General features: G+C 37.9%; 1 pseudogene; it reads left to right on the forward strand.

Annotated features, from left to right (window-relative positions):
• Positions 1–18,871: 18,871 nt before the first annotated feature.
• LOC149749303 (actin-related protein 3 pseudogene) lies at positions 18,872–20,633 on the forward strand (annotated as a pseudogene).
• The last annotated feature ends 3,909 nt before the right edge of the window (positions 20,634–24,542 follow it).

Genomic DNA, 24,542 nt, shown 5'->3' on the forward strand with positions numbered 1-24,542 from the left:
AATCAAAGTAAAAAATTTGCTTTCAGTAGGGATGGATGCTAAAAACATCACATGGGGATTAGGGACAACAGGATGGTGAAAAATAACAATATTATTTATTGCTCGGAGATCTTAGACAAATCTCCATCCTTGACCATTAGGTTTTCTTACAGGTAAAATAGGGGTTTTACAAGGACTGATGCAAGGGATAGTAAGTCTCTGTGCTTTATGAGTCTTCTATGATAGGTCTTGTGCCCTGTAAAGCTTCTTTGTTTATAAGGTATCAATTCTGGGGAGAGGATTTAAGGAATGAATTTGGCTTTTAACGGAGAGACTCTATAAATTCTGCCCACATCTGTGGAAGATTTTGCCCACAAAATAGGGGACACTAAATCTAATAATGGGGATAAGTCTGAAGTTTGGTATTCCCTGGTTTGTAAAGTAATATGAAAGAAAAAGGGTTTGGATTTTCTTGAGGATGAGATTCTGAGATTCAAGGGCTTTGAACTCGTGTTATATCTCCTTTCAAGAGAAAGAAACAGCAGCATGATATTTTTCTAGGAAATCTCATCTTAGTAAGTGGACAGGAGATGATTCACTGAGGAGAAATGAATGTTTATCTTGCAAAGGTCCCAAGCAAAAGGGTATAGGTTTAGAAATAGGGACATGTTTTTGTTTATTTGAGGCCACCACTATTTGAATAAATGTACTACTCTGAGAAGAGACTGTTTAATTGTAGTAGGGTTGGAGCACAGAGAGAGCAGCTACCTGTTTAGATGATTATTGTAAGGGATTCATCCCCAATCTAGAGAGTAGTTTCCCACGGCCTATGTAATGGTAGGATGGGAAACAGTCCCTGTGTTTCCTCGGAGTCCCATCATTGGGATGAGTCTGACCCTCGGCTCTTAGAAAGCTGCAACCAGCTAGACCTTTTTCATCTGTAGCAGTCCTTTTTCCAATGGCCAGGTTTTTTTTTTTACAATAATGACAGAACCCAGGAGGGAAAGTTTGGGAGATTCCATTTGTTGAAGTTGAAGATTTAAAATTTTAGTTGCCCTTCTTTTGGAATCATCTTCTAGGGTGCAGGCTAACTGATTAGCTAGATTGACAAGATCAGAGGGGGGCATTGTTTCCCATTCTATGCGAGTTCTCTTGACTAAGAGGGATAGATCTGTTTAAACCATTTCTAAACATTGATTTAAAGACTACCCTGGTAGATTCAACATCTATAGCAAGTACAGAATTTTCTTTGAAGACAATTTGGAGTCTGCTGTAATAATCACAAACAGATTTGGCAGGCTTTTGGGTACATGTCTGAATTTTGTTCCAGTCTACTGGTTTAGGGAAAGCTCTTGGGATGGCAGGATGCTACCTTTTGGGTATGGCATGAGCTTGGTCATATAAAAGAGCCAGTGGTTGACTTACTTGGAATTCTAAGGATTGTTTGGGGCTTTCCCAATTAGCAGTTTTCATCCAATGCTGGGCTTAACCTTTTCCAGAAAGCAAGTGCATGAATTGATAAACACTGGAGAAGCCAGGTTGGTAAGTCTGAATTACAACATTGAATTCTTCTGCAAATCTATGAGGATCTTCAGTTACGTTAGGAAAATCTTTTATTATAGCTCAAGATTCAGCTTTGGTCCATGGAATGTAAGAAATTAATGGTTTAGCAGGATCCTCAGAAAACCTAATTTTTAAAGGGAGAGTTGGTAAGTTTCAGCATTAGAGAGGAAGGAAAGTTCAGATAAAGGAAGGGGGTTAGAAGAGGGCAAAGGTGTACACGGAGGAGGTGGAGCAGTAGGGTGAGAGAAAACTCGGCTCGTGCTGCGCAGGAAGAGACCTCAAATGATTTTTTTCTCCTTTCAGTTGTTTATTTGCTTCAGCTAACTTAGAAATAGTATTTTGTAAAGAGGCAATTTTTGAACCCTGAACACATTTAGAAGCCTCTATGTACCAATTAAAATAGCTATCTCATTAAGTTTGTTTAGTTCTATTGACACAGTCTTCTAATTTACTCTGGAGAGAAACAAGTTTGGGGAGATCAAAAATTCCCCATAATGGCCATTGAATTTCTAAATTATCTTTACTAAGGTTGGTCCATTTAGTCAAAAATGCACGTGAGGGGCTTCCCTGGTGGCGCAGTGGTTGAGAGTCCACCTGCCGATGCAGGGGACACGGGTTCGTGCCCTGGTCCGGGAAGATCCCACATGCCGCAGAGCGGCTGGGCCCGTGAGCCATGGCCGCTGAGCCTGCGCGTCCGGAGCCTGTGCTCCGCAACCGGAGAGGCCACAACAGTGAGAGGCCCGCGTACCGCAAAAAAAAAAAAAAAAAAAGCTCGTGAGGAGAGACCATAATTCTGTAACGTCAAACTGGCTGAGGTCCCTGAAGGAGGGCCACCCTTAGAGCATTTAAATGACTGGAATCCCATACGTCATAGGTTTTTTTGAGAGCAAAGGAAAAATTCCTAAATAGCTTGATGGGTATGCTTTCAGGGTTGAGAGTTGTGTTTTGTTCTAGAGCGTGCCTTTCACAAGATTCTTTAGATTTTTCTTCCAGGGGATGGCCTTTGTCCTGGTTATCTGACCCATGACCAGGTGCCCCTTGTTGCATGAAAACTGTCTTGCAGTTGGCGGGTGACTTAATGTCAATCAGCCTTATCCTCTCATGGGAGTCTTTTGTCTCAGAGACCAAAGTCTCTCATAAGGAGGTGGAAGTGTTCTAATAGTATTTATTTGCTCCATTCACATCCACTTATATTATTTTTAATTGTTGCTCTCAAGAATTCCAAAGGAATTAAACCGAAATTCTAGCCTACTTCCAATAAGAAAACAAACGAGTATTCATCAGAGATAAAGCCTTCAAACAGATCCCAAATAAAGTCAGAAAGCTCAGCCAAAGGGAGGAAGCTCAGAATGTGAGAACAGACTTTCCAAACCGAAAGTAGATGGTAACTCACCGGAGTGATGAGGGCAAGGGACTTGGTGTGGGCACCTTGGTGTGGCACTTTTGAGGCCAAGGAAAAGTTGCCTGTAGCTTGCTACAGTTTGCCTGTCCTGATTTGTAATTTCTCTCTGCTATTCCTGAATAAACTCATCTTTTTGACAATTTTGAGCTTGCCCCAGTTTCCCTCTTTATTTAGGTTGACATCTCCAAGCCTGGTTCTCCAATCCTCATTACAATTCTAGAAGACGCCTAATCTCATTTGTAAATTGGACCATTAAGTTGGCAATAGAGACTGAAAAGCACCAGAAAACAAGTGTCATAACATTTCGAAGTGAGAAACCAAGCCAAATTGCAGAAGTTTCCAATCAGGCAGCAGAGAAATGTTTCCTCTGCTTAACTTAACCAGATTTAATTTTTACTCTTCGAAGTTAAGATACCTGACGGATACAATCTTAACCCCTGACCAAAGCTGATTTGTCAAAGGACAGAAATCTCATCCCAGCTTGACTTTCTGGTTATGCAGTTTTGAAAACAAAACCTAGTGGCCTTAAACAACAATTTATTTCCTCTCAATGTTCAGGTGGTTGCTGGCCTCAGCAGGAAGTGTCACTTGGCATCTCTCATGCACTTGCAGTCACATATCAGCCAGGCCTGCAGTCATACGAAGGTTTGACTGAGCTAGACGTCTAAGAAGTCTCACTTATATACCTGATAGTTGTTACTGGCTATCAAGGGGAGCTCAGCTCAGGCTGTCAACCAGAGCCTCTGTACCTGGCATCTCCATGCAGTTTGAACTTCTCACAGCATAGGGGCTGAGTTCCAACAGGGAGTATCCAAAAACTAGAATTGCAAGAGGCCCAGGTAGAATTATCAAGGCTTCAAAAGCCACAAACCATCATTCCTATTTAAGATAGAGTCACAAGGACAGCTCAGATTCAGAGAAGGGGCTTATATAAGGGCATTAGGATATGCAGCAAAATGGCCCTCCAGTGATATCTGTATTCTAATCCCTGGAACCTGTAAATAAGTTACCTTACATGGCAAAAGGGACTTTGCAGATGTGATTAAGGATATGGACATTGAGGGACTTCCCTGGTGGTCCAGTGGTTAAGACTCCATGCTCCCAATGTAGGGAGCCCATGTTCGATCCCTGGTCAGGGAACTAGATCCCGCATGCATGGCGCAACTAAAAAAAAAAAGAAAAGAAAAAAGAAAAAGATCCCTCGTGCTACAACTAAGACACAGCACAGTCAAATAAATAAATAAATATTTTTTTGAAAAAAGGATATGGACCTTGACATAAGGAGAGTATCCTGTATTATCCAGGTGTGCCTAATCTAAAATATGAGTGCTTCAAACTGGAGAAACTCTCTCAGCTCCAAAGAACCAGAGAGATGGCAGTATGAGAAGGACTTGGCCTGTCATTGCTCACCTGAAGATGGAGAAAGGGAGCCATGAGCCAAGGCATGCAGGTGACCTCTAGAACCTGGAAAAGGCAAGAAAACAGATTCTCCCTTAGAGCCTCCAGAAAGGAGCTCAGCCCTGCTGACATACTGATTTTAGCCTAGTGAGACCCATGTTGGACTTATCGCCTACAGAACTGTAAGATAATAAATTTATGTTGTTTAAGCCACAAAATCTGTGGCAATTTGTTATTAAGTATAATAATAAGAAACTAATACAGCGTGGGACTTCCCTGGTGGTGCAGTGGTTAAGACTCTGCCTGCCAATGCAGGGTTCAATCCCTGGTCCGGGAAGATCCCACATGCTGCAGAGCAACTAAGCCTGTGTGCCACAACTACTAAGCATGCACTCTACAGCCTGCGAACCACAACTACTGAAGTCCGCATGCCACAATTACTGAAGCCCGCGCACCTAGAGCCTGTGCTCCACAACAAAAGAAGCCACCACGATGAGAAGCCCGCGCACCACAACGAAGAGTAGCCCCCCCTCACCGCGACTAGAGAAGACCTGCGCACAGCAACAAAGACCCAACGCAGCCAAAAGTAAACTAAATAAAATAAATAAATTTATTTTTAAAAAAAAGAAACTAATACAGTGTGAATACCAGGAAATATAGCTCATTGGGAGATCATCTTTGAACACCAGCTCCCTCACTTGATCTATGAGTCCTTTCTTAGGAATGTAGAATTAAAACTAGAAGACAGCTCACCCTCTTAGATGAAAAATACCTAAATCCAGAAATTGCTGGTAGTATCCCATTTTCTAACATGCACTCTGTGATCAGAATACACCATTTACAGTTTAAAAAATGAATTGATGATATCAACACTAATTGAAAAGTGAAAAATCTCAGACCCTTAACATTCTGTATTTCTTGTGTTGTGCAAAAGAGGTTTTATTGATTTATTTAAACAATCAGTCTATTTCCTTCAACAATGAAATCATTTAAGCCTAGAAACAGTCAATTTTGCCTTAACTAATAAGTTCCTTGGGCAAGAAAGAAATGTATACACATGACTTGGTAGATATAAAATGAATATTCCTTAAGCGGGAGCTAGAATAGAAAGATATCCTGTGCTCTTGGATTGAAAGAATTAATATTTTTTAAATGGCCATACTGGGGCTTCCCTGGTGGCGCAGTGGTTGAGAATCTGCCTGCCAATGCAGGGGACAAGGGTTCGAGCCCTGGTCTGGGAAGATCCCACATGCCACGGAGCAACTAGGCCCATGAGCCACAACTACTGAGCCTGCGCGTCTGGAGCCTGTGCTCCGCAACAAGAGAGGCCACGATAGTGAGAGGCCCGCGCACGGCGATGAAGAGTGACCCCCGCTTGCCGCAACTAGAGAAAGCCCTCGCACAGAAACGAAGACCCAACACAGCCAAAAATAAATAAATTAATTAATTAATTTTTTTTAAAGTGTCTTAAATGGCCACACTACCCAAAGCAATCTAAAGATTTAATGCAATCCCTATCAAAATACCCATGACATTTTTCACAGAGCTTTACTTATATTGAATCTTGGTGAATAACTTTTGCTGAATTGAATCCAAAAAGGCCAAGCTAGAGAAAAAAATGGTTTGGGACAGGGGAGTGATATTGTATTAAAATAGAAGGTTAACATTCTTAATTTGACAAATTCTACAGTCATTTACACCACAGTCTACCCAACAGCTACTAAGTAGGCAAAAGAAAAGTGAATCTCTAAGCCGAAAAGGTTAATGACAAAACCAATTCTATTCTTTTCATAATTTTTATTTCAAAATCTTTGGTCTAACCTCCTGAGATTTTGCCAAGCAAAAGCTGGAAGACTGGCTGAAACCGTGTCACGGTGTCCACATGCTTGATCTTTAGTACACTGTCCAAGGCAGTATGAACCAGAAATATCCATGCACATGCCATTAGCCACAGAGAGCCTACTTGTGACTCACCTGCAATGAGCTGACAGTCTGAGTGAGGGACAAGAGGAGCTGAGGTCACCATGTGACCGTGCTGATGATATCCTACGACTTCCATTCCAAGAATATCACGCAGGAAATTTTTTCTATTTATTATCATCCCCTTGACAATGTCCACTATGAATCTCCACAGTATGCCAGCAGACAATACCCATACCAGCCAGGGGTAAAAAACACCATGTGTTTTGCCCACAAGTGAATGGCTATACAGCCTAACGGTGAAGGGAACGTGCTCTGGATTTAAATCCTGACTATACCTCTTACTAGCTGTATAACCTTGGGAAAATGACTAAACTTATCTGTGCATCAGTTTCCTCACCTCTTCTAAGGGGATAATAGTACTCACCTTGATTTTCCCCACTATTGTAAATATCTTAAGGAGATTACTCTATTTACATAAAATATGATAGTTACTGGCCACCATGGTAGTAAGCACACTAAATAAATGTTAGTTTTCACTGTTATCATTATTACTGTTTTAATTAATGAAGAGACATATGCTGAAATCAACAATACCAAGAAGACAGACAGATACTCTAATTGGGCCTATCTGCACACCTAATCATGAAAACTCGAGTAAAAGTAATAAAATCCAGATCCGTACTTACCAGATTCATCTGGCAAAAGTTCCAAATATCTTTATTCATAAAAGTTAATGTATGACTTTTCATGTCACCCTCAAGGAGAGCTGTTTAACATTTAATTTATCTAGTATTTTCATCTTCCATCATACTCTGGACAGGCTAATTAATATAATATCAGTGGCTGGCCTGGCATATTCTCATTATACCAACAGTCTTTTAGGGAAAAATGAAGAAGTGAGAGGGGAATATTGGGGCTCAGAAACAAACAGTGGTAAGTATGGGCAAACGATGAACACCCAAAACCAGGCAAAACACCAGATAATTGTCACCTGATCACTTTCTAAATAACTGTGGGTTGATTTTAGTGAAAAAGAATATGAAGATGTATTTAAAGTTGTATGTTTTCAACTACACAGCATAAGAAGTGGTGATTTGAATTTGGTGTAGTTAAATTTCTACAGCTCTTGAGACTATATCTCTATGCCCAAATGGTAAAATAATCAGCAGATTCCATAAAATAGTATTGCAAGAAGTCATTTGATTTCTAGCAAAAATATATATATATTCTTGGCTTTCATAGTGGTATTTGGAAGGCTATTTTAGAATAAATTTTATTAGCCTAGAAAAGACAGTAAATGAACATCCCAGCTGTTATTCCATGAAATAAAGCAATGTGATTGTCCTTCTTGGGGTTTTTTCCTGCTTCATTATATACATATATTTAATTATCAAATGTCAACTAGTCCTTCCCAAAATTCAATTTTTAAACTATATTAACTTTAAAGAGTTGGACCTGAGGGGAAAGTGGCAGTGTTCCTAAAGGGACAAGATATAGTAATACATCTTATTGACTGTCTTTACGTGGTTGATTTCCAGAACTATTGTTTTTCCACTTCTGGAATTCATATCAGCAAGGTGGATCTTCTTAAGAAAACCATTTTTTAAGCACAACCAAAAAAATGCCTGTTGATTCTCTAGGTGTCTCACACTGACTGTGCCTTTGTTTTGTTTGGGTTTATACAAAAATTTGGCATGCTGGCAATATTTATGTGCAGAGGGGTAGAGCTGAACAACCTTGAGTTAGAGGTGAACACTTGAAAGCTTGTAGCTCATGTCTGATGCACTGTCACACCTTTATGACCTCCACCCCAGCAAGCCACCGGAATATGAAGAGTCAATGAATCTATGCTCAGTAACTTCATTTTTACCCAAGAGGTTATGAATTATATTTCATCCTCATCAGGTGAGATGATACAAGAAGTGTCGAGGTGTGCACTAGGACACAGGTTTTCTCCATGCCTCCTCATATTTGGGACTTCCTCATACTCTCAACACTGAGCCCCACTATGTTAGAAAAAGCTAGATTCCAGGGTTTTTCAACATGGTAAACATTAAGTAGTTTACAAATAGTGAGAACTGAAAACTCCTTCATTTGTTTTCTAACTTGTAATGTCTAACAATATGAAATTGAGCAATTAACTTATGCTTGTCTGGCTGCTTTACTTTTTCCAGGAAAGAGATATTAGGAAAGGTTGTGAGAGCTAATAAAACCATGATACTCTACTTGGGAATGTTTATGAATTATCCCTTCTCTAAACACAAAAATTCTAGTCACATCAGACTCTAATTGTCCATCGCACAAAACAATGAAAATACCTTCAAATTTGTATCAACTTAATGTCTGCGAATATTTTCTTAAAAACAACCAGCTCACACACACCTGTAACGGTGGCCAGATGATTTTTCTAGTGTAATTTTGTCAGCAAACACTCTAGAATAATTTGGGACCAGAATATTCATCACAAATGACCTCATATCCTCTTCTCCATTTCTAAGAACAGGACATATGTGTGTGTACATGTTTAGGGCCACAATACAGTACTGTCAGCACATGAAACAACCTGAGATTTCTTAATTTTGCTAAAACGTGATGATAATTACAAAAAAAACGATGAGGAAGGGAACATGGTGTTCAATTTTACTTTTGATCTTCTAGTTAAACATCAAAGCAACTCCGTACATGTTAGAACTTTACTTTCCCTCATGAGCTAATAAACTCCTCCTAAGACGTAGAAATTGCTCTGCAAAGCATACTATGAAACTCTTACCAAATCGAAGTAGCAAAGATATTTCAATAACTCAACATCCTTAAACACTTTTAGTGGGAAAAATAGTTGGAAAAGTCAAGCCACAGTATTGCCAGACTTTACACGTGGACATAAATATTTGTTCTAATGTCAGAGCTATTTATTGAAGCTGTGGAATAAAAATGAAACACTTTTCATATTAAATGCAACGAATCATGTACATCTACCTAATGGTGAAAATTCTAAATATTGTGAAATGCAAATTCCCATTCCAAATTTAAAAGATGTGTATTAAATACTACCTTGTTTGATATGTATGTTTTAATGTATGATTGTTTTATACAACAATTCTATAGAAAACACAGTATTGAGTAGTAATAGGACAAGAAGTAAAATATATTTTTTCCATACTCAATGAATTTGCTAAGTTTTTATTTCACTCAAATTGTATTTGCATTGAATTCTAAAATACTTCTAGAATAGGGAAAAAAATCCTCCAGCCCTTAATAAATATTTTGTGAATAAATGAATGAATAAACAAAATCTAAAAATGAAACTTAAAAAATAATAAACCTAAAATTTTTAAACAAAAGAAATTAAATCTTTATGTTTGTTAAACTAGTTAAGAATGAAGATGTTACAGTAACCTGTTAATGTGTCTCATAACCTTCCTCAGTCTCTCTCCAGAGGCTGTGAAGGAGCTGAAATTAGGCTATATTCCAGAAAGGTGTATCAATTTATAATCCACCCCAACCTACATGAAATGGAGCATATCCCTGAAAACTCACTTTACTGTTACAACTGACGTAGAGTATATTATAGAGAATATTTGAAGGCCTTGGAAATAGTATTTCAATTAAGATACTGCCAAATATATGTAAAATAGATAGCTAGTGGGAAGCAGCCGCATAGCACAGGGAGATCAGCTCGGTGGTTTGTGACCACCTAGAGGGGTGGGATAGGGAGGGTGGGAGTGAGGGAGACCCAAGAGGGAGGAGATGTGGGGATATATGTATATGTATAGCTGATTCACTTTGTTATAAAGCAGAAACCAGCACACCATTGTAAAGCAATTATACTCCAATAAAGATGTTTTAAAAATAAGATACTGCCAAAATTTAATTAATAGCCACTTAATGAAGACAGAGTATTTTAAAATTCCTCTTAGTGTATTCTTTTACTCAATTACATGATAAGAGGAGAAGGAGCATCTTGCGCATCTAAAAGAGTCTGTGACTTGATTTAAAGGAAATCTTCCTCTAAATTTCAATAAAGTTACAGTTTCCTGACATTGAAAAACAGGGTTTGAACTGAGCAGGTCCACTTATACTTGGATGTTTTTTAATAGAAAGACTGCAAAACCACACGATCTGCCATTGGTTGAATAGCGAATACGTAACTATGGATACGTTGGTTGAATAGTGAATACGGAACTATGGATACGGTGGAACCGCGTATATGGGGGATTTTCAACCATGTGGAAGTTCGACACCCCTATTTCCCCACGTTGTTTAAGGGTCAGCTGTATGCTTTTAAACAAGCACTTTTCAATTTTTATTGTGTTTACAAATCACTTAGGGATCTTGTTCAAATGCAGATTCTTTTTCCTGCAGGTCTGGGAAGTGACCTAAGTTTGTTTGTTTGTTTTTCTTTTGAACAAGATCCTAGTGATGGTAATGCTGATGGCCCTTGGACCACACTTTGAATAGCATTTTGAATAGCTGACAAACCACTTTAGAGTCTCTTAAAATCACCAATGTCTCTAGAAACTTTTACTTCAACTCAAGATCCTAGTTTCTCAAGTGAGGAAACTAAATTTTTATTTCTGATTCCATCAACTCTATTTTATAAAACTAGTTACTCATGTAAAGTACCAGAAAGACAGGCCCAAGACATTTAGCAGTTTTTCTACTAAAAAAAAAAAAAAAAGGGAGCTCTGCCAACCAGAGCAACAGCCAGCTCTACCCACCACCAGTCCCTCCCATCAGGAAACTTGCTCAAGCCTCTTAGATAGCCTCATCCACCAGAGGGCAGACAGCAGAAGCAAGAAGAACTACAATCCTGCAGCATGTGGAACAAAAACCACATTCACAGAAGACAGACAAGATGAAAATGCAGAGGGCTATGAACCAGATGAAGGAACAAGATAAAACCCCAGAAAAACAACTAAATGAACTGGAGACAGGCAACCTTCCAGAAAAAGAATTCAGAATAACGATAGTGAAGATGATCCAAGACCTCGGAAAAAGAATGGAGGTGAAGATCGAGAAGATGCAAGAAATGTTTAACAAAGATCTAGAAAAATTAAAGAACAAACAAACAGAGATGAACAATACAATAATGGAAATGAAAACTACACTAGGAGGAATTAATAGCAGAATAACTGAGGCAGAAGAATGGATAAGTGACCTGGAACACAGAATGGTGGAACTCACTGCTGCAGAACAGAATAAAGAAAAAAGAATGAAAAGAAATGAAGACAGCCTAAGAGACCTCTGGGACAACATTAAACACAACAACATTCACATTAAAGGGGTCCCAGAAGGAGAAGAGAGAGAGAAAGGACCCGAGAAAATATTTGAAGAGATTATAGTTGAAAGCTTCCCTAACATGGGAAAGGAAATATCCACCCAAGTCCAGGAAGTGCAGAGTGTCTCATACAGGATAAACCCAAGGAGAAAAATGCTAAGACACATAGCAATCAAATTGGCAAAAATTAAAGACAAAGAAAAATTATTGAAAGCAGCAAGGGAAAAAAGACAAATAACATGCAAGGTAACTCGCATAAGGTTAACAGCTGATGTCTCAGGAGAAACCCTACAAGCCAGAAGGGAGTGGCAGGACATGTTTAAAGTGATGAAAGGGAAGAAACTATGGCCAAGTTTACTCTACCCAGCAAGGATCTCATTCAGATTCAAGGGAGAAATCAAAAGCTTTACAGATGAGCAAAAGCTAAGAGAAATCAGCACCACCAAACCAGCAAACAAATGCTACAACAAATGCTAAAGGAACTTCTCTAAGTGCGAAACACAAGAGAAGAAAAGGATCTACAATAACAAACTCAAAACCATTAAGAAAATGGTACTAGGACATTACATATCAATAATTACCTTAAACGTGAATGGATTAAATGCTCCAACCAAAAGACACAGGCTTGCTGAATGGATACAAAAATAAGACCCATATATATGCTGTATATAAGAGACCCACTTCAGACCTAGGGACACATACGACTGAAAGCGAGGAGATGGAAAAAGATATTCCATGCAAATGGAAATCAAAAGAAACCTGGAGTAGCAATACTCATATCAGATAAAATATAATTTAAAACAAAGATTGTTACAGGAGACAAGGAAGGACACTACATAATGATCAAGGGATCAATCCAAGAAGAAGATATAACAATTATAAATACATATGCACCCAACATAGGAGCACCTCAATACATAAGACAACTGCTAAAAGCTACAAAAGAGTAAATCGACAGTAGCACAATAATAGTGGGGGACTTTAACACCTCACTTACACCAATGGACAGATCATCCAAACAGAAAATTAATAAGGAAACACAAGCTTTAAATGACACAATAGCCCAGATAGATTTAATTGATATTTATAGGATATTCCATCCAAAAACAGCAGATTACACTTTCTTCTCAAGTGTGCATGGAACATTCTCCAGGATAGATCATATCTTGGGTCACAAATCAAGCCTCAGTAAATATAAGAAAAGTGAAATCATATCAAGCATCTTTTCTGACCACAATATTATGAGATTAGAAATCAAATACAGGGAAAAAAAGTAAAAAACACAAACACATGGAGGATAAACAATACGTTACTAAATAACCAAGAGATCACTGAAGAAATCAAAGAGGAAATCAAAAAATACCTAGAGGCAAATGACAATGAAAATACAATGATCCAAAACCTGTGGGATGCAGCAAAAGCACTTCTAAGAGGGAAGTTTATGGCTATACACGCATACCTCAAGAAACAAGAAAAATCTCAAATAAACAATCTAACCTTACACCTAAAGAAACTACAGAAAGAAGAACAAACAAAACTCAAAGTTAGAAGGAAAGAAATCATAAAGATCAGAGTGGAAATAAATGAAATAGAAACAAAGAAAACAATAGCAATGACCAATAAAACTGAAAGCTGGTTCTTTGAGAAGATAAACAAAATTGATAAACCATTAGCCAGACTCATCAAGAAAAAGAGGGAGAGGATTCAAATCAATAAAATTAGAAATGAAAAAGGAGAAGTTACAACAGACACCGCAGAAATACAAAGCATCTTAAGAGACTACTACAAGCAACTCTATGCCAATAAAATGGACAACCTGGGAGAAACGGACAAATTCTTAGAAAGGTATAACCTTCTGCAGGGCAGAAATTGCGACACAGATATAGAGAATAAACGTATGGACACCAATGGGGGAAAGCAGGTGGGGGTGGGGGTATGATGAATTGGGAGTTTGGGATTGACAGATATACACTGATGTGTATAAAATGGATGACTAATAAGAACCTGCTGTATAAAAAAATAAATGAAATAAAATTCAATAATTCATAAAACAAACAAAAAATGTTAAAAATGTCACATTGCATTCAGCTTCTCCTAATTGATCCTATTTAGAGATTTCTGCAGCCCACAGTGTATCACAGAAAAATCAAAATGAAATATTATGATGGATGTGTGTATTTTTATGGAGCAGGGAATTAGGGTGTCATATTCATCTCCTGGATGACATCCATTGCCAGTTGGCTAAGCTTAAGAAATTCTGAATACTAGTCTTGCCAGATTTCTGCCCCCACAACCTGGCTGACAGCTTTATCAACAACCAGGAGGCAGAACAGGCCCCAGTCTGGCTTCCCATCTCTGTAGTGCCAACTGCAGTTCGAATGTTTGGGCTTCAGCAGTAACAGAAGCAGACAGGCCCTAAAGATCTAAAGTGAACAGATACTGCTTTTACTAACAACAATAATGAAAAAACCAATCTCTGACATTCAGAATGTGCATGCACTTTTAAGGCAATGATGGCTTAAGCAATCAGTAATATAAATTCCTCAATGATATTTACTGAATATGTATTTGAAATATCAATAATCATTACATTAGGAAATAAAAGCCACCTTCCTTAAACAAATATATCTTTTAAGTTTCTAGAAGGTAAGCCATACCAAGAAGAAGAGAATAATGAACACAGCAATGGATCAGGCCAGATATGTCAAATCCCTCTTAACCTGCATGAATAGTCAAAGCTGAGTAAGATGACACACTATAGAAAGATCCTGTAAAGAAAGTTGATGCAAACTTATTACTCCTGAACTCTTTTTGTTGAATTCCAAGTTGTCCAACAAGCTTCTCTATTATTCACCCATAAGTTTCCCAAAGAGGTTGGCTGGAGGTGACAAGAGGGAAATGACATCAGCAAAGACCCCCCCAAAGAGACAGCTAAGCAGTTCAGTCTCAGCAGTTTTGCTTCAGGGGCAAGGTTGTTCCAGAGGCAAGACTGGCCAGAAAGTTGCAACTAGCTGCTCGTAGGAACAAGCTAGTAAGCAGTAAAATATTATTAAATTTATTGTTATTTAATAATGAGACTTGGCTAAAAGATAGGTAAGACATCCATTAGGTAGCAATCATAAAAAAATACTAAAAAATAACAAGTGTTGGCAAGAGTGTGGGGAAATTGGAATCCTTGTTGCATTGTTGGTGGCTATCTAAATTGGCATAGCCACTGTGGAAAACACTATGGCAGTTCCTCAAAAGTGAAATATAGAATTACCATATGATCCAGCAATTCCACTTCTGGGGATATACCCAACAGAACTGAAAACAAGGACTCAAACAGATACTTATACACTAATGTTTATAGCAGCATTATTCACACTAGCCAAAATGAGGAAACAACCCAAATGTCCATCAACAGATTAATGGATAAACAAAGTGTGGTATACATGTAAAATGGAATATTATTGACCTTTAGAAAGGAATGAAATCCTGATACATATTACAATATGGATGAATCTTGCAAACATTATGCTAAGTGAAATAAGCTGGACACAAAAGGACAAGTATTATATGATTCCACTTACAAGAGGTGCCTGAAGTAGGTAAATTCATGAAGACAGTAAGAAGAATAGAAGGTACCAGGTGCTGGGGAGTTATTATTTAATGGCTATAGAGTTTCTGTCAGGGATGATAAAAAAGTTCTGGAAATGGATAGTGATGATGGTTGCACAACAGTGTGAATGTTTTTAATGCCACTGGATTGTACACTTAAAAATTAAAATGGTAAGTTTTAAGTTATATGCATTTTACCACAATAAAAAAATAGAAAAAAATTAAACCATTGAATACTTAAAGAACCTGATTTAAATTTTTTCTCTTTTATTTCATTTTTTATTCTTCCCCATAAATTAAAATTTTTAACAAGAGCTAAGTATAGAAAGTGGATCTTAGAAGACAGGCACATGTACTTGGTACCATTTTCTTTGTTTTCTTTGCTCTATTTAATTAGTGCCTGTGCTAATACAAAGGATTAGACTCACACAAATCAATATCTTACCCAGTATCAAGCCTTCATAATGATGTAAAAGAGTCAGGTAATCCATGGGCTCAGACAAAGCAGAGAGGATTTGGGGACATTGAGGTGGCCTCCTTTCTTATGATGAGCACTCACTCTCTGGTCCAAAATGATAGATGAGCTCTCCAATGGAGGATATATGGGGTTATCTCACAGAGTAAGGGAACATTTTATTTATGATACATCTCTGTTTTATACCCTAGCTTTCATGTCAGTTTTCAAGGACATCTTACTAAGAGCACTCCAGCTAGCATAGATCATTAGCCTAATTACCTAAAGGTCCAGAATCACATTGTCTAGGATTGGGTTACCTGCCTTCTTCCCCCTCATCCTAGGTGGAGCATCCCCTGGTAGTCAGGGGCAAACTGGGTCACAGTCCAGTTACATTAACTCCTTCCTCATCATTAACAAATTTATTCTGATTGCACACATGAACTAGTATGTACATATTTGTCTTCAGAAATAATCATTTAATGTACAAACCTGCTATGATATTTTCATGGGAGTTTCTACTCCTAAAGCTTGATGTCTAGACCTCTACATTAGGAACACTCGCCAGACAAGTGCATCAAATATCCCCTGGTGAGGGTGAGAAGGAAAAGACTGGGTTTCTAAGTCCTCACATAGCTCAACAAGGTCTCAGATCCAACAATTCAGAGGTAAGGAGCTACAGGCAATGAAAACCTAAAGTAAAAGGAACATTGCTTTCACATCAATCACATTTCAGGCCAAAAGGCATTGAAGGGATGGATGCTTTGTTGTCTCAGAAGGGTTTTCCACGGTCTGCATAGTTTATTCCATCTTTCCCATTCTCTGTTGTTAACCTTTCACATCAGAGTTTTTGTTCTCCACCTCCCTGCTTGGACTGCAGGATTCAGACATTTCTTTGCATCCCAGGTCAACCTTGCCTTTAACAAGAACATAAATTTCTCCTTGCCCAAAATTCTTGGTTTGGCCTCAGCCCATTCCGTCCAGGTCCCACCTCTCGAGACATAAGGCTGTGTCAGAGGACTAGGTCTCCCACCGATCTGCGAGGAAAACCTGGATAAAACTGGTGGCAGGAGCAGCTGCCACCCCAACCTGACCACCATGCAGAAAACTTGGCCCTTTCACCATCACTTGCCCTCAGTACAGGGCTTCTCTCTGCTCTGTTCCTCCTACTGAACCAAATCTTTTGCAAATGTGGGCAAAACAGCAGTAGCAGGGAGAAGCCTAGGCCCTTAAAACTCTCCTCAAAGTGTCTTAAAACTCTCCTCAAAGTTCCCTGATGGTGGTGGTGAGTCTGGACTCTACCATCACTACCTAAAATTCTGAGATTAATAGTGGCACCAGGGAGCCACAGGAATGGAACCAAAGCTGGTGCCTCAGTTGTGACTATATAGTATTCCTAATTAATCCCATCTGGCTTCATATAATTATCTGAGCAGAAGTGCTGTTGGCATTATCTGAATCACAGATTTAGCTCTGGCTTCTGCTGGTAGCTATAGAGCCCTTTCTTCAAAGCATGTAGCAATGCAAGCAGAAGGAATAATTTGCTTCTTATAGACATATGCCCTGAACAAGAGACATCTTCTGGGTGAGATACTACCAGAAACATAATCCATAACCACTAAAAAAATCCTTTCTGGGGCTTCCCTGGTGGCACTGTGGTTGAGAGTCCGCCTGCTGATGCAGGGGACACGGGTTCGTGCACCAGTCCGGGAAGATCCCACATGCCGCGGAGCGGCTAGGCCCGTGAGCCATGGCCACTGAGCCTGCGCGTCCGGAGCCTGTGCTCCACAACAGGAGAGGCCACAACAGTGAGAGGCCCGCGTACTGCAAAAAAAAAAAAAAAAAAAAAAAAAAATCCTTTCTGTAAATAGTGCCAAATGCAATTTTAAAAACCTTATAAATCATGATAGTTTAGAAAATGAATGGCACCTCACAGTTTACAAAGTATTTTCACCAGTTTTCCCATTTGAAAGGAAAATATGGAGTAAATGTCACAACTTCAAACTAAAAATAACAGAAGAAGAATTGGCTTTAACTGGGAAGAAGAAAGAGTTAAGATACTCCCTCTCACCAAGAAATAGCAGGGGAAATAAATAAGAACACAAACAACTAACCTAAGACCAAACTTCAACATCAATTTTATATGTGTCCCTGTCAAGGGGACTACGATATGAAGTCCCAACACGCTTTGTGGTAGGATTCACCTGGGTTCAGGTATTTCTGGAATTCTGATTATACAGGCTTTTCAGAAACTTATACTGCTAGACAATTCACTCATGGGAAGAAAACGATTTGGTTTAAGCTATAGAATATGTTTTCAAGAACTGCTATGTTGTGATCATACCTGTCCCTCATAATCTTTACATTTCAGTTTCTGAAGAAAGAAAAGCAGGATTTTCACTTTATTTATATGCATCAGAGAAGTGCAGGAAAACATTTCCATGAAACTTACTGTGGCTGACAATCTGCTCAGTTGCGGCAAGGTGTTTGATATGGGCTCTGGACACAAAGCAAACCCCCATAGTAGAAAATGACAACTGATGCTCTTGCCAAAGCCTGCCAGTGGCTGGTGACCATGACCTGCCTAATCCTGGGTGCCTGTCTCTTAGTGGTGGTTCCCTGTGTATGTGTGTGTCCCACCAGAGTTATCTGGGTGGGTGTTCTATGAAATATTTGGAATTTATGGACAACCTTGCCTACAGACAGGCAACTACTTTAAATGCTATTGCCTGCTGTTTGATTGTGGAGTGGTACCTGGTTAATTCTCCCCAGAATCAAATCAAACACTAATAATGCTCTGAGATTCTGGTTACTATTAGTATAATTCATTTATGTGCAAGGGTAAGACTTGCCAACACATAAAACATATCCTTCAGAGCCAAGGTGAAAAGGGAATCATTCTTTGCCACTTCTTCAAAAAAGAAGAGGAAAGAAGAAAGTGAGATACTATCCTGTGTAAGCCCACAGATAGCTTCTCTTTTCTGCTAACAGTTTTATTCTCTCTCTAGAGTTCTAATGTATGTCAAACCACTGCATAATATTTCTCAAAATTTTAAACGTCAATAAGAATTTCAAAACAAAACAATCTATTTTTGAAAAAGAAATCTTTTCTCATTGTGAAAATAATTATTCAAATGCCATACTAAGCCATTATACCTTCAATTTAGAAAATGTAAATACCCTTGGAAGAATAATACCATAAGGTATTTGACATCATTTACACTTATTATGAATGAAGGCTATGAGAATTGGCTTTTACTGGGAAGAAGAAAGAATTAAGACACTAACTCATCAAGGAAGAACAGAAGACTGAAAGTAAAGGAATAGAAAAAAATAACCCATGCAAATGGAAATGAAAAGAAAGCTGGGATAGCAATACTCATATCAGAAAAAACAGATTTTAAAATAAAGTCTGTAACAAAAGATGACCATTGTATAATGATAAAGGGGTCAAACCAAGAAGAGGATATAGCATTCATAAATATATGTGCATTTAATATAGGAGCACCTAAATATATAAAGCAAATATTAACAGGCATAAAGGGAGAAATTGACAGTAATAAAATAATAGTAGGATACTTGAATATACCACTTACATCAGTGGACAGATCAACCAAACAGAATATTAATAAGGAAACAGTGGCCTTAAATGACACATTACACCAGATGGTCTTAATAGATATCTGTAGAACATTCTACCAAATAAACAAACAAAAAACCCCAGCAGAATACACATTCTTTTCAAGTGCACATGGAATTTACTCCAGGATAGATAACATGTTAGGCCACAAAACAAGTCTCAATAAATTTAGAAAATTGAAATTATTTATATTAAACAACTTTTCCAACCACAACAGTATGAAACTAGAAATTAATTACAGGAAGAAAAATGGAGGAAACACAGACATGTAGAGACTAACAACATCTTACTAAGAAAAGAGTGAATCGACAAAGAAATGAAAGACGAAATCAAAAAATACCTTGAGATGAATGAAAATAGAAATGCAAATTTCTAAAATCTATAGGGCACAGCAAAAGCAGTTCTAGGAGGAAAGTTTATAGTGATACAGGCCTACCACAAGAAACAAGATAAATCTCAAATAAACAACCTAACTTTCCATCTGACAGACTTAGAAAAAGCCCAAAGTTTACAGAAGGAAGGAAATAATAAAGATCAGAGCAGAAATAACTAGAGACCAAAAAAGAAAAAAAAAAAAACACAATAGAAAAGATCAATGAACCTAAGAGCTGGTTTTTTTGAAAATATAAACAAAATTGATAAACCTTCAGCCAGACTCACTAAGAAAAAAAGAGAGGCCAAATAAACAAAATTAGAGGTGAAAAAGAAGTAATAGAAAAAGCCACAGGTACCATAAAGTGGTCAGTCTATCATGGTATAGTTTAAGGCTGTCACCTAATGGAAAGGTTTATAGAGCAAATGTTCTCTCAATACTCAAAGCACAACCTGAATGTCATTTCTTTCTTTTGATTAAATCTCCACTAAATGCTCCTGAAAATAGAATATACTACTGAAATATGGTTTGAGTACTTCAATAGTCCAGGCTTGTACATAGCCATGCAGGCTGTGCTTGCATTAACAGCATCCTGAGCAACAAGACATGTGGGAAAACTGATAGTGACTGGTATTAAGATGCTGTCCCTCCTGTCCTTTCTGTGGCTACAGGACATGTGATTGGCAGCTGAGGTAAGCACATTCCAGTCACAAGGTGAGCTGTACTGTATTTCATTCAGCAACTGCTGAGAGGCCAAGAAGTAGGAATTCCTCTAGGGCAATCCCTGGAAACAGCTATGGAAGTAAAGGAGTGCAACAGTTATGTCTGCCCAGATTTAGTAAAAGAATTTAACAAGTACGACACAGAGGGGCCAAGTAGATTAAACAGTATACTAGAATCAAGGCAATCTCAAAGAAAGAATTTTCCATTGACATTGGTTACGACAGATCCTTGGAACCTAAAATCTTTTTTCATCCAGAATTTGCTAATCTAGAATTTACCTACCTAACAAGTAGTAAATGAAGTAATTCAGCATTATCTTATTGGTGTCAGAGTTCTCTCTACAAGGATACTGACCTCACTTAACTGGATGTGCAGAGACTTTGAGGGTCACTCATATTTTGAAGGAAAAAAATGACCAAGTAAAAAGTACCTTTCAAAAAGTAGCTTCATACACAACAATGTGAATGTATTTAATGCCACTGATCTGTACACTTAAAAATGGCTAAAATGGTAAATTTCATGCCATATGTTACCATAATAAAAGAATTTTAAAAATTTTTTAACTTTAAGAGGGCTCATGACACTTGCCCTTACTCATTCATGGGCCAAGGAATTCCAGTAATTAGGAAATGCTACCCTCCACACTAAAAGAAAATTGGTTTTTGCTGCAAGTGTTTTAGAACTAAGAAGCTAGTACAGTTGACCCTTGAACAACAAGGGTTTGAACTGTGCAGGTCCACTTATATGTGGATTTTTTTTCGATAGTAAATACTACAGTTCTACACAATCTGTGGTTGATTTAATCCATAGATGTGCAACCACGTATATGGAGGAACCACATATACGGAGGAACTATGAAGGCCTGACTATAACTTATACACACATTTTTCACTGAGTGGAGGGTCCACGCCCCTAACCCCACATTGTTCAAGGGCCAACTGTCTATTGGATTAAGTTTAATTCCTTGGACTCTTTTTCTTGATAAAAAAAATTTTTTTTTAATAAAAACCGCCTATTGGATCTTCTTTTTAAAAAAAAAAAGAAAAGAAATGCTCACAACATTCAGGTATTACCACACCAGTTTCAGCCTCTGTTTATTGAAATTTCTTCCTGGTTCACATGTCTAAGCACTTGCCACTGACCCAACCTGTGAGAGGCAGACACAAAGTGGTGTTGCAGATGCAAACAGTTGTCTACTTTGACTGCTCTTCTAACCCCTCTCCTATGACAGAAATCACTGGCAATGCCAATTAAATCTCTATCAGCTGATTTTGGGGTGGTTCTAATGCACCTGTTCCCTCTTTGTTCTTTTTTTCTTTTCTCTCTCTTTCTTTTTTACTTTATTTTATTTTTTTGGTGGGCTTTGTGTCTGGCTTCTCTCACTTAACAAGGTTTATCCACGTGTAGCATGTATCAGCACTTCATCCCTTTTCATGACCTTAGTCATTTCAGGCAGCTATAACACCATAGACTGGGTGACTTAAACAACATTTATTTCTCATCGTTCTGAAGCCTGTGAAGTCCACGAAAAAGGGGCTAGAAGATTGGAGATTTGGTTCTTGGTGAGGGCCTTCTTGCTGACTTGCAGATGGCCAACTTCTCACTGGATCCTCATATGGCAGAGAGAAGATGCTTTAATGTCTTTTCCTTTCCTTATAAGGCTACCAATTCTATTATGTGGGCTCCACTCTCATGAGCCCGTGTAAACCTAATTACCTTCCAAAGACCTCTTCTCTTCATATCATCACATTGGGGGTAATGGCTTCAATATTTGAGTGTGGGGGGCAGTAGGGGAGACAGAAACATTCAGTCCATAACATGACCCAATAATATACCATTGTACAAACAATACTACATTTCATTGATTCATTCATTAGTTGACAAGCATTTAGGTTTGACTGTTAGCATTGACTATTATGAATAATGCTGTTATGAACATTTGTGTGCAAGTTTTTTTTTTTTAATGTTGAGCCTTCTTTTACTTATTTTTATTTTCGTCTGTGTTGGGTCTTGGTTTCTGTGCAAGGGCTTTCTCTAGTTGTGGCAAGCGGGGGCCACTCTTCATCGCGGTGCGCAGGCCTCTCACTGTCGCGGCCTCTCCTGTTGTGGAGCACAGGCTCCAGACACACAGGCTCAGCAGTTGTGGCTCACGGGCCCAGTTGCTCGCGGCATGCGCGATCTTCCCAGACCAGGGCTCGAACCTGTGTCCCCTGCGTTAGCAGGCAGATCCTCAACCACTGCGCCACCAGGGAAGCCCTGTGTACAAGTTTTTTGTGGCCACGTGTTTCAATTCTCTTGAGTATGTACCTAGGAGAGGAATTGCTAGTTCATATGGCAACTCCATGTTTAACCACTCAAGGAACTGCCAATCTGATTTCCCAAATGGCTGCACCATTTTACAATCCCATAAGCAATATACGAGGGTGCAATTTCTCCAAATCCTCACCAACACTTATTGTCTGTCTCTTTTATTATAACCATCCATCCTAGTGGGTGTGAAGTGGCATCTCGTGATTTTTGATTTGTATTTCCCTAATGATCACCTTTTCTTGTGCTTATTGGTCATTTGTATATCTTCTTCAGAGAAATGTCTATTTGAACTCTTCATCCATTTTTAATTGGACTATTTGCCTCTTTTTTATTGAGTATAAGAGCTCTTTATATTTTAGATACATGTCCCTTATCAGATATATGATTTGCAAATATTTTTTCCCTTTTTGAATTGTCTTTTTATCTTCTTGATAGTGTCCTTTGAAGCATAAAAGTGTTTTGTTATTTTTTTAATTTTGATGATAAATTGCTTTTTTAAAAAGCTTTTGGAGGTCTGGATCCAGAATAATGTTTTCCTAACACCTCATGAAAAGTTTCATAGAATTTTATAGCAGGTAGGAAGGTAATTCAGGTGTATAGTACAAGAAGAACAAGAGAGTTTAATTGATAATTAATTAAAGGGGAAAATATTTTGATGGGTAGAAAATTAAATTTCACATAGTTAATATATAAGAATAAAGGCTCTGTAATATATTTTTACTTCTTTTCATATGTGTAAATGCACATTTTGGGGTGGTGCATTAGAACCACCCCAAAAGAAGATATTAATCTCCTTTCACATAAAACAGATTGAAAGGAGTTATTTTATAAACACAAGCCAGAGGAAAAAAATCTATGCTTGCCCCTAACACTGACTAAGTGAAACTGAAGGGAAAACAGAGTTGTTTACTCAGGTAAATATGTTGGGGATCTATAAATGATGAATAGCTTTATTAAAGAAGTTATTAACTTTATATCCTGAACTACTGCTAATGACATTTTAATAAAAGTTGCTTTTGAAATAAACTTTTCTGGTTAATTTCTCCACTCTCTTTGGAATCTTTGGAAGGTAAAAAAATAAGCTAAATTCACATCTGAAAATTTTATAACAGTTTATGCAGAGCATACAAAATTAACAGCTTATAAATTCTCCTTACCTCAAGAAAGGAAATGGGCAGAAGTAACCATGAACGACTACTGTAGTTGCTCCTGCTAAAATACTTCCCCAGTGTACTTTTAGCTATTCATTTCCTTCTTTTTTTGAGTTATAACAGACATATAACATTATATTAGTTTCATGTGTACACATAAAGATTCAGTATTTTTATATATTGCTAAATGATCACCACAATGTCTAATTAATATCTATCACCACACATAGTTACAAAAAATTGTTTTCTTGTGATGAGAACTTAAGATCTACTCTCTTAGCAATTTTCAAATATACAGTATAGTATTACTAACTATAGTCACCATGCTATACATTGCCAGGACTTATTTATTTTATAACTGGAATTCTGTACCTTTTGACCATCTTCATTCATTTCACCCACCCTCCACCACCCTGCTTCTTCCACCCACCAATCCACTCTCTGTATCTATGAGTTCAGTTATAAATTTATTTTAGATTCTACATAAAAGTGAAATTATATGGTATTTGCTTTCTTCTGTCTGACTTATTTCACTTATAATGCCCTTAAGGTCCATTTGTGTTGTCACAAATGGCAAGATTTCATTCCTATTTATGGCTGAATAATATATAAATCACATTTTCTTTATCCATTCATCCCCTGATGGACACAGTTGTTTCCATGTCTTGGCTATTATAAATAATGCTACCATGAACATAAGGGTGCACATATATCTTTTCAAGCTAGCGTTTCGTTTTCATCAGATAAA

Source organism: Delphinapterus leucas, chromosome 4 (assembly GCF_059928025.1).
Source record: "Delphinapterus leucas isolate spDelLeu-1000000601 "Yukka" chromosome 4, BTC_Dleu_Yukka2, whole genome shotgun sequence".
Lineage (NCBI taxonomy): Eukaryota > Metazoa > Chordata > Mammalia > Artiodactyla > Monodontidae > Delphinapterus > Delphinapterus leucas.